General features: G+C 43.7%; 1 protein-coding gene and 1 long non-coding RNA gene across 6 annotated transcripts in view; one reads left to right on the top strand and one right to left on the bottom strand.

The window, feature by feature from the left end:
• LOC115164909 (DNA repair protein XRCC4) overlaps positions 1-12,278 on the top strand; it is a 69,908-nt gene that overhangs the window by 23,682 nt on the left and 33,948 nt on the right. The window lies entirely within an intron of this gene.
• On the bottom strand, positions 8,770-9,058 carry LOC115164911 (uncharacterized). The gene is made up of 2 exons (XR_003870025.1): positions 8,981-9,058; positions 8,770-8,820 (listed from the first exon to the last, which is right to left on the bottom strand). It is a non-coding gene; the product is annotated as an uncharacterized LOC115164911 (long non-coding RNA).

The raw sequence follows: 12,278 nt of genomic DNA, 5'->3' as shown, positions 1-12,278 counted from the left end.
AACTTGACTGGCCTGCACAGAGACCTGACCTCAACCCCATCGAACACCTTTGGGATGAATTGGAACGCCGACTGCGAGCCTGGCCTAATCGCCCAACATCAGTGCCCGACCTCACTAATGCTCTTGTGGATGAATGGAAGCAAGTCCCCGCAGCAATGTTCCAACATCTAGTGGAAAGCCTTCCCAGAATAGTGGAGGATGTTATAGCAGCAAAACTCCATATTAATGCCCATGATTTTGATGTTTGACGAGCAGGTGTCTACATACTTTTGGTCATATAGTGTATGAGTGCAGATTATACTGACATACTACATGCTTCGTTGAATTGTAGATGTCAGTAGATTATCACATAGGGTAGAAGGGATGATGAGGGTCTTCATTTCAACAGACACCAACTCATGGTTTTGTACAGTAGCATACTGTATAGGCTAGTTAAACATGACTATACCTTGTCTGGGATTCCCTTCCTGCTTTATAAACACCTACAGGACAGTTCCATTTCTGGGGTAGTTTCCTGAAGGTGTTAATGCCTTTTTCTGAAGCACATTGATTAGTGATTTAGGTATTTTGTTTAGTTTCCTACGCTCCTTCTTAAGCATTGTCACCCATTGCTTGCATTGATTTCAAGCATAGTTACACATACTGTGAATGCGTTCATATGCAATCAACACAATACCTATTGATTTGTTGTGCTTCAGTAAAGGAGTGCTGTGTACTACGGTATGTTGGACTATCCTCTTGTAGAGCCTCCCTACCTTATGAATCACTCTTTCCCCTTCTACACAATGCACTAAGCACTGTATGCTTTTTCCCCATTCGCACAAACTGCCATGCCTGGGGAAATAGCACCCCCATGTTCTGTATATGGCACACACTCCACACTATGTTCCCCCATGACAGGCCTGCCTGAGTTGTCACCATTCCACACAGACCACAGGCTGATGTGTGGCTGATGTTGTTGGCTAGCCTAGCTGAGGGGGGAACACCCTGACTGTCACTGCTCCTCTTCCTCCCAGAGGACAGGGCAGGTCCAGGAGCATCCAGTCCCAGGGAATTCCCAGAGGCTTCCTATGGAGGCTCTCCAATGTTTGGAGGTTTTGCGTGTTGAGTCACTTCTCTCATACACATTGAAAAATGGCGCTGGAAGAAGTGGCAGCCGTTTTACGGGCGCCAAACCAATTGTGCTATTATATGTTTTTTTTCGCGTTATTTGTAACTTATTTTATACATAATGTTTCTGCAACCAAATCTTACGGCAAAAAAGAGCTTCTGGATATCAGGACAGCGATCACTCACCTCGGATTAGAAGAAGATTTTTTTCTTCAACAAGCAGGACGCACAGGACATTCTCCTAACACCTGACAAGGCCAACATCCCAGTTATTTGCAAGAGGAAGAGACGCAGGTACAGAGGATACAGAGCGGGATGCCTCGTGAGGATCCGCAGAAAGCGAGTGGGAAAGCTGCCATTACCGTCAATATTACTCGCCAACGTGCAATCATTGGACAATAAATTAGACGAGGAACGATGAAGAATATCCTACCAACGGGACATCAAAAACTGTAATATCCTATGTTTCACGGAATCGTGGCTGAATGATGACATGGATATTCTGCTAGTGGGATATACGCTGCACCGGCAAGATAGAACAGCACACTCCGTTAAGACGAGGGGGGGGGGCGGTCTGTGCATATTTGTAAACAACAGCTGTTGCACGAAATCTAAGGAAGTCTTTAGATTTTGCTCGCCTGAAGTAGAGTATATTGTGATAAATTGCAGGCCACGCTACTTGCCTAGAGAGTTTTCAGCTATACTTTCCTGGCTGTTTATTTACCACTACAGACAGATGCTGGCACTAAGACCGCACTCAGTCAGCTGTATAAGGAAATAAGCAAACAGGAAACCATTCACCCAGAGGCGGCGCTCCTAGTGGTCGGAGACTTTAATGCAGGGAAACTTAAATCAGTTCTCCCAAATGTTAAATGTGCAACCAGAGGGAAAAAATTCTAGATCACCTGTACTCCACACACAGAGACGTGTACAAAGCTCTCCTTCGCCCTCCATTTGGTAAATCCGACCACAACTCTATCCTCCTGATTCCTGCTTACACGCAAAAATTAAAGCAGGAAGCACCAGTGACTCGGTCTACAAAAAAGTGGTCAGATGAAGCAGATGCTAAACTACAGTACTGTTTTGCTATCACAGACTGGAACATGTTCCGGGATTCTTCTGATGGCATTGAGGAGTACACCACATCAGTCACTGGCTTTATCAATAAGTGCATCGAGGACGTCGTCCCCGTAGTGACTGTACGTGCATACCCCAACAAGAAGCCATGGATAACAGGCAACATTCGCACTGAGCTAAAGGGTAAGGCTGCCGCGTTCAAGGTGCGGGATTCTAACCCGGAAGCTTATAAGAAATCCTGCTATGCCCTGCGACGAACCATCAAACAGGCAAAGCATCAATACAGGGCTAAGATTGAATTATACAACACCGACTTCGACGCTCGTCTTATGTGGCAGGGCTTGCAAACTATTACAGACTACAAAGGGAAGCACAGCCATGAGCTGCCTAGTGACACGAGCCTACCAGACGAGCTAAATCACTTCTATGCTCGCTTCGAGGCAAGCAACACTGAGGCATGCATGAGAGCATCAGCTGTTCCAGACAACTGTGTGATCACGCTCTCCGTAGCCGACGTGAGTAAAACCTTTAAACAGGTCAACATTCACAAGGCTGCTGGGCCAGACGGATTACCAGGACGTGTGCACCAGGCATGTGCTGAACAACTGGCAGGTGTCTTCACTGACATTTTCAACATGTCCCTGATTGAGTCTGTAATACCAACATGTTTCAAGCAGACCACCATAGTCCCTGTTCCCAAGAACACAAAGGCAACCTGCCTAAATGACTACAGACCCGTAGCACTCACATCTGTAGCCATGAAGTGCTTTGAAAGGCTGGTAATGGCTCACATTAACACCATTATCCCAGAAACCCTAGACCCATTCCAATTTACATACCGCCCAAACAGATTCACAGATGATGCAATCTCTATTGCACTCCACACTGCCCTCTCTCACCTGGACTAAAGGAACACCTATGTGAGAATGCTATTCATTGACTACAGCTCAGCGTTCAATACCATAGGACCCTCAAAGCTCATCACTAAGCTAAGGATCACTCTGCGACTGGATCATGGACTTCCTGATGGTCCGCCCCCAGGTGGTGAGGGTAGGTAGGAACACGCTGACCCTCAACACTGGAGCCCCCCGGGGGTGCGTGCTCAGTCCCCTCCTATACTCCCTGTTCACCCACGACTGCATGGCCAGGAACGACTCCAACACCATCATTAAGTTTGCAGACGACACAACAGTGGTAGGCCTGATCACCGACAATGACGAGACAGCCTATAGGGAGGAGGTCAGAGACATGGCCGGGTGGTGCCAGAATAACAACCTATCTCTCAACGTAACCAAGACTAAGGAGATGATTGTGGACTACAGGAAAAGGAGGACCGAGCATTCCCCCATTCTCATTGACGGGGCTGTAGTGGAGCAGATTGAGAGCTTCAAGTTCCTTGGTGTCCACATCACCAACAAACTAGAATGGTCCAAACACACCAAGACAGTCGTGAAGAGGGCATGACAAAGCCTATTCCCTCTCAGGAAACTAAAAAGATTTGGCATGGTTCCTGAGATCCTCAAAAGGTTCTACAGCTGCAACATCGAGAGCATCCTGACTGGTTGCATCACTGCCTGGTACGGCAATTGCTTGGCCTTCGACCACAAGGCACTACAGAGGGTAGTGCATACGGCCCAGTTCATCACTGGGGCTAAGCTGCCTGCCATCCAGGACCTCTACGCCAGGTGGTGTCAGAGGAAGGCCCTAAAAATTGTCAAAGACCTCAGCCACCCCAGTCATAGACTGTTCTCTCTACTATCGCATGGCAAGCGGTACCGGAGTGCCAAGTCTTGGACAAAAAGGCTTTTCAACAGTTTTTACCCCCAAGCCATAAGACTCCTGAACAGGTACTCAAATGGCTACCCGAACTATCTGCATTGTGTGCCCAACCTCTCTTTTACGCTGCTTCTACTCTCTGTTTATCGTATATGCATAGTCACTTTAACTATACATTCATATACATACTACCTCAATTGGCCCGACCAACCAGTGCTTCCGCACATTGGCTAACCGGGCTATCTGCATTGTGTCCCGCCACCCACCACCCGCCAACCCCTCTTTTACGCTACTGCTACTCTCTGTTCATCATATATGCATAGTCACTTTAACCATATCTACATGTACATACTACCTCAATCAGCCTGACTAACCGGTGTCTGTATGTAGCCTCGCTACTTTTATATCCTCGCTACTGTATGTAGCCTCGCTGCTGTTATTTTTTTGTCTTTTTACTGTTGTTTTTATGTCTTTACTTACCTATTGTTCACCTTATACCTTTTTTGCACTGTTGGTTAGAGCCTGTAAGTAAGCATTTCACTGTAAGGTCTACAGCTGTTGTATTTGGCGCATGTGACAAATAAACTTTGATTTGATTTGACCCATGACTTGTGGCAAGGGCATTCTTGCAGCCGCTCACTTGCATGCATTGCCCAGAGCCATATATTTAGATAAATACCTACAGTACACTGCACTTGACACATGTTCAGGTTCTCTTGTTTGGATCTTCAGTTGACTCGTTGATGCTCCTCTGTGAAAGTAATACTTGAACGAATAGAGATGTGGTAGTTTGGTGTTGAGGTGAAGTTGGATACTGTCAGGATATTGTCAGCGACATCTTCTGTCAGGTGTTCTAGAGAACTATCAGGCTGTGGGATAACTGCTTTACCATGTCAGACAAATCTTTTTTTATATATATACAGTACCTGTCAAAAGTTTGGACATACCTACTCATTCAAGGGTTTTTCTTTATTTTGACTATTTTCTACATTGTAGAATAATAGTGAAGACATCAAAGCTATGAAATAACACATATGGAATCATGTAGTAACCAAGAAAGTGTTAAACAAATCAAAATATATTTTATATTTGAGATTCATCAAAGTAGCCACCCTTTGCATTGATGACAGCTTTGCACACTCTTGGCATTCTCTCAACCTTTGGTCTGAGAGGAAAAACATAATTTTGTATTTATTTTTTTGCGGATTATGATGCTTCCTATTGGATTAATATGGACTAGGAAAGTTCCCTGTCCTTTTCTTTGCGCTACATTAACTCACATTAAAGATTGTACTTATCTATATTATGACTAGACTATACATGGCCTTTCTTACTGTGTTACCAGTATCCATGCTATTGTACTACTGTAGGTTGTCTAAAGGTCCATATAATGTCCAACCCATTCTGTACCAATGATACCGCTGTCTCTACTGGGCATGGAGCTGCTCCAATGCCTGCTTCTGTGGCAGAAAAGAGGAAGAACAGCGAAGGAAACTAAAGAAAACAGTGTGATTGAAATGAAAATGAATTGTCCCCACCCAGCCCAAAACCAAACACGTCTGTGAATACCACAGACACGTCATTGTTGGCAAACAGTCATATAATGGTGCCCATGTCTAGGATGCTGTGGCTTTTGTTAGGCAGAATGCATTGATAGATACGCAGGGTGACTTGACTCTTGAGCTTGCCAACTGAAACAGACAATCTCTGATACAGGTAACACTGCAGGGAAAATGTCTAGATGTCTGTTTTACTTAAAGAACTGTAGATAATGTCTTATTAAGAACATGTTCAGTGTTGAACATGTTCAGTGTTGGGCAGAACAAGTAGTGGTGAATAACAGAATCATTTCAGTCTTATGCCAGACCCCTCTCGGATACAATAGTATCCTCTCCAAGAAATAATGGCATCCTGTTTTGTGTTTCCATTTTCACAGTTTTGTGAAGTGGTGCGATGACGCTAATTTGTGTTAAATCGCTAAACCAACAAAAGCAGACAGGGACCAGAGTGACTGAAAAGTAGGACAATTAATACAACACAAATTGTGTATTTGCTTGCAAATTACAAAGAAATTGAGACGGCCAGTTCTGTATGACAATTGGAAGAAAGCTGAAAATGAAGATGGAGGATACAATTTAGGGCTAATCCATGTGGTCTGTCTGGGTGTCCATCATTCATCTTTTTATCTGTTTGCACAAGTTGCACTTACATGTATTTATTAAAGAACTGCATTAATTTTGACGTGCAGATTTCTCCCACAATCTTGCTGGAGTCTTTCTGGTACAATCAGAAATGTGACCACCCAATAGTGTCATCATGTTCCATGGCAAGATCTATTCTTAAGAGAAACAGGTCTTCTGTGGCTGCTGGCATATTACACGCATAACAGGAGAGACTTGCATGTCCTCCCCCTGTTTAACACACACACACTAAACTGTTTAGAAAGGCTCAAATGGTCAGTCTTTATCAGGGCATTGCCGCCTCTCACTTCCGTCTCATTATCTTCCTCACAGCCTCTGCTAGGTGGATCTGCTGCTGACAGGGCAAGCTTTCCGCTAGATGCCCACGCTTCCCATAATAAAGACCCCCTCCCACCCCAAAACACACATACAGTGCTATACGATCACACACGCACGTATACACACACACACACACACACACACACATCATTGTTTTCCAGAGATACATGCCATTTTGAGCTAGGAAAGGGGGATATGGCTATGATTAATGGTTGCGTGGGCTCCAACAGTAATCCTGTCTGTTGTAATAATGTGTACTGTCTGACTAAGTCCTGTCTGTTGAAATAATGTATACTGTCTACTTAGTCCTGTCTTTTGTAATAATATATGCTGTCTACTAAATCCTGTCTGTTGTAATAATATATACTGTCTATTAAGTCCTGTCTGTTGTAATAATGTGTACTCTCTACTAAATCCTGTCAGTTGTAATAAAATGTACTGTCTACTAAGTCCTGTCTGTTGAAATAATGTGTACTGTCTACTAAGTCCTGTCTGTTGTAATAATTTGTTCTGCCTACTAAGTCCTGTCTGTTGTAATGTGTACTGTATATTAAGCAATCAATGGGGTTTCACCTTGCGGACTCAATACTCCAGCTCTCTGTGAAAGGGTAGCCTATATCGGTCACACAGTCTCCGTCTTTCCACGGAGACTTCATGCTGTCCGTCTTTCCACGGAGACTTCATGCTGTCCGTCTTTCCACGGAGACTTCATGCTGTCCGTCTTTCCATGGAGACTTCATCCTGTCTGTCTTTCCACGGAGACTTCATGCTGTCTGTCTTTCCATAGAGACTTCATGCTGTCCGTCTTTCCACGGAGACTTCATGCTGTCTGTCTTTCCATAGAGACTTCATGCTGTCCGTCTTTCCACGGAGACTTCATCCTGTCCGTCTTTCCACGGAGACTTCATGCTGTCCGTCTTTCCACGGAGACTTCATGCTGTCCGTCTTTCCACGGAGACTTCATGCTGTCCGTCTTTCCACGGAGACTTCATGCTGTCCGTCTTTCTGCACCTCTTCTATTATAATACGATGTGGTGATCCTTTGGGGATTTTCTGAGATGGAGAAATCAACAGTTCCTGAAAGAATGGCTGTTCTGCTCAACAAGTCTGCAATATGTTTTGTTTTTCATGGTGTGCATCACACACACACACACACACACACACACACACACACACACACACACACACACACACACACACTGAGTACGTTTACATGCACAGTAATAATTCGATAATAAACTGATTATGCAATAGTCATGTAGACATCTTACTCTGCTTATCTAATCGGCGTAAGGTCAAAATCAAAGTAAACTTACGCCGATTAAAACACCTGGTTTTCAGGGCAGTCTTTCGAATTATTAGGACATAGAAACACCTTAATCGGTGTTTAAGCAGTGTATTTGATCTGCTTATGTGTTGGCACCAGCCGAGCGAGCCTCCCTCTCTAGTGTGAGTAAAGTGAGTTCAGAACAACTGAATGTATGCATCTTAGAAGTAGTTTTCACATACAAGCTTTATATGTCCCAAAAATAACATGGTTGCTGTGGTAGAACGTTTAGTTTGATTGGCGATTTTCGGCATTTATCAGAGTGCCATCAGGTAGCCTGATTTCAGATGTGTCCATGTAAACAGGAATATTAAGGAAATCGTTCTTCTTCCAAAGCATGTAAACGTTTTCATTTGAACTATTATATTCATCTGACTTTCCACAATAATCACATTATGTAACCATACTCATTGTTTGCATTAGTCCTGTGTAACTGACCTTTTGTCTCAAAATGTCTTAGATGGAGCCGGCCCTACTTCATAAATAGATTCTTTATGCCTCTGCTAACAGCGCTTCTTACCCCCCAGCCCTCCCTCTTTCTACCTGGACAGGGGTCCCAGGATGCCCAGTGACTGGCCCCCAGGGCTTTAAACATCCACTCACAGGACAATATGGACCCAACATAGCCTAAACACATTACGTTGGTCACTGGCAAGAAGGACTTGTGTCAAGGAAACAGTTTGTCGTCAGAATGAGAGCAGAGAAACAAATGTGCACATAATGATCTTCGAAATATAATGAGCTGCAAAACCAACTGAATACAAGAGGCCCAGAACAGGAGTAGCCAAGCTGCAGTCGAGTTCAGGGCTCACTGTGACTTGTCAGCAATGCTCAGCGTGTTAGTGTACACAAGGGTTGTTTTTTATTTCACCTTTATTTAACCAGGTAAGCTAGTTGAGAACAAGTTCTCATTGTAGCTCCCTCCAGTAACCACGAGCACAACCGTTCCTTGATTTTTTTACTGGCGGCTTTATTCTGTAGTTTAGTCAGAATTATCACCTTCCGTGAGAACTATAAAGTAAATGAAAATACAGTTAAGCACACTCTTACAACCTTCTTATCTTACGAGTGACTTATTAGCTTAGTATAACGCTGAAGTGCTTACATACATAAACAGTTTAGCCGGAGCTATAACAGTATCAGATTAAAGACATGAATAAAGGAAAAATACCTCATTGGCTGCTTATTACAGAAGGGAGGAAATCAAACTTCACACTTATTATTCCTGGCATGAATTCACACTTCATCCTTAATTATTATAACATTACCATCCTAACATACACACTTCAACCTTTACGAACTACACCCGATGATATGAAAACTTAGCTAACAGCGCGGGATTGCCTTCCCTCCAAAGGTGTGTTGCTACAATAATGTTCCCCGCTATAACAGTTATTAGCTACGTAGTTCCGCTTGTCTTATCATTTCCCCCGCATAGCAAACACTTAAACAATTCAAACAAAAAACAATGACATAGACTTACAGGTTAATTGTCAGTTACACTCATTTGCAACTGCGACCTGGCCAAGATAAAGCATAGAATCCGACACATACAACAACACAGAGTTACACATAGAATAAACAAACATACAGTCAATTATACAGTAGGGGGGGGGGGAGTCTACAGTGAGGGGAAAAAAGTATTTGATCCCCTGCTGATTTTGTACGTTTGCCCACTGACAAAGAAATGATCAGTCTATAATTTGAATGGTATGTTTATTTGAACAGTGAGAGACAGAATAACAACAAAAAAATCCAGAAAAACGCATGTCAAAAATGCGAATAAGGGGAATAAGTATTTGACCCCCTCTCAATCAGAAAGATTTCTGGCTCCCAGGTGTCTTTTATACAGGTAACGAGCTGAGATTAGGAGCACACTCTTAAAGGGAGTGCTCCTAATCTCAGTTTGTTACCTATATAAAAGACACCTGTCCACAGAAACAATCAATCAATCAGATTCCAAACTCTCCACCATGGCCAAGACCAAAGAGCTCTCCAAGGATGTCAGGGACAAGATTGTAGACCTACACAAGGCTGGAATGGGCTACAAAACCATCGCCAAGCAGCTTGGTGAAAAGGTAACAGTTGGTGCGATTATTCGCAAATGGAAGAAACACAAAAGAATTGTCAATCTCCCTCGGCCTGGGGCTCCATGCAAGATCTCACCTCGTGGAGTTGCAATGATCATGAGAACGGTGAGGAATCAGCCCAGAACTACACGGGAGGATCTTGTCAATGATCTCAAGGCAGCTGGGACCATAGTCACCAAGAAAACAATTGGTAACACACTACGCCGTGAAGGACTGAAATCCTGCAGCACCCGCAAGGTCCCCCTGCTCAAAAAGCACATATACATGCCCGTCTGAAGTTTGCCAATGAACATCTGAATGATTCAGAGGACAACTGGGTGAAAGTGTTGTTGTCAGATGAGACCAAGATGGAGCTCTTTGGCATCAACTCAACTCGCCGTGTTTGGAGGAGGAGGAATGCTGCCTATGACCCCAAGAACACCATCCCCACCGTCAAACACGGAGGTGGAAACATTATGCTTTGGGGGTGTTTTTCTGCTAAGGGGACAGGACAACTTCACCGCATCAAAGGGACGATGGACGGGGCCATGTACCGTCAAATCTTGGGTGAGAACCTCCTTCCCTCAGCCAGGGCATTGAAAATGGGTCGTGGATGGGTATTCCAGCATGACAATGATCCAAAACACACGGCCAAGTTAACAAAGGAGTGGCTCAAGAAGAAGGACATTAAGGTCCTGGAGTGGCCAATCCCATAGAAAATCTGTGGAGGGAGCTGAAGGTTCGAGTTGCCAAAAGTCAGCCTCGAAACCTTAATGACTTGGAGAAGATCTGCAAAGATGAGTGGGACAAAATCCCTCCTGAGATGTGTGCAAACCTGGTGGCCAACTACAAGAAACGTCTGACCTCTGTGATTGCCAACAAGGGTTTTGCCACCAAGTACTAAGTCATGTTTTGCAGAGGGGTCAATTACTTATTTCCATCATTAAAATGCAAATCATTTTAGTAAATTTTTGACATTCGTTTATCTTGATTTTTTTGTTGTTATTCTGTCTCTCACTGTTCAAATACACCTACCATTTAAATTATAGACTGATAATTTCTTTGTCAGTGGGCAAACGTACAAAATAAGCAGGGGATCAAATACTTTTTTCCCTCACTATATATACAGTTAGTGCAAATGAGGTAAGATAAGGGAGTTAAAGCAATAAATAGGCCATGGTGGTGAAGTAATTACAATATAGCAATTAAACACTGGAATGGTAGATGTGCAGGAGATGAATGTGCAAGTAGAGATACTGGGGTGCAAAGAAGGAAGATAAATAAATAAATACAGTATGGGGATGAGGTAGATAGATGGGCTATGTACAGGTGCAGTGATCTGTGAGCTGCTCTGACAGCTGATGTTTAAAACTAGTGAGGGAGATATGAATCTCCAGCTTCAGTGATTTTTGCAGTTCGTTCCAGTCATTGGCAGCAGAGAACTGGAAGGAAAGGCGACCAAAGGAGGAATTGGCTTTGGGGGTGACCAGTGAGATATACCTGCTGGAGCGCGTGCTATGAGTGGGTGCTGCTATGAGGGTGGTCTATAGTAAGCGGCAACAGTGAGAGACTTGTTTCTGGAAAGGTGCATTTTTAGAAGTAGAAGCTCATATTGTTTCGGTACAGACGTGGATAGTAATACAGAACTCTGCAGGCTATCTTTGCAGTAGATTGCAACACCACCCCCTTTGGCAGTTCTATCTTGGTGGAAAATGTTATAGTTAGGGATGGAGATTTCAGGGTTTTTGGTGGTTTTCCTTAGCCAGGATTCAGACACGGCTAAGACATCCGGGTTGGCAGAGTGTGCTAAAGCAGTGAGTAAAACAAACTTAGGGAGTAGGCTTCTAATGTTGACATGCATGAAACCAAGGCTTTTACGGTTACAGAAGTCAACAAATGAGAGCACCTGGGGAGTGGGAGTGGAGCTAGGCACGGCAGGACCTGGATTAACCTCTACATCACCAGAGGAACAGAGGAGAAGTAGGATAAGGGTACGGTTAAAGGCTATACTAACTGGCCGTCTAGCACGTTCAGAACAGAGAGTAAAAGGAGCAGGTTTCTGGGCACGATAGCATAGATTCAAGGCATAGTGTACAGACAAAGGTAAGGTAGTGTAACACTCGTTGTTGAAGGGGGACCAAAACGCAGCGGGTAAAGTGCTCATCCTCTTCTTTATTAAAGAAAACACTTAATCAATACAAAACAAACGACGAAAACAGTCCAGTAAGGTGCATAGACATACTAGAAACAACCACCCACAAAACCCAGTGAAAACAAACACAACTAAATATGGCCTCCAATTAGAGACAACAACAACCAGCTGCCTCTAATTGGAGGTCATTGACAAAACTCACATAGAACTAGAAAAGCTAGATAAACATAGAAATGACAAAACTAAAA

The sequence above is a fragment of the Salmo trutta genome, chromosome 27 (assembly GCF_901001165.1).
Source record: "Salmo trutta chromosome 27, fSalTru1.1, whole genome shotgun sequence".
NCBI classification, from domain to species: Eukaryota; Metazoa; Chordata; class Actinopteri; order Salmoniformes; family Salmonidae; genus Salmo; species Salmo trutta.
This window is presented reverse-complemented; position numbering and strand designations above follow the sequence as displayed.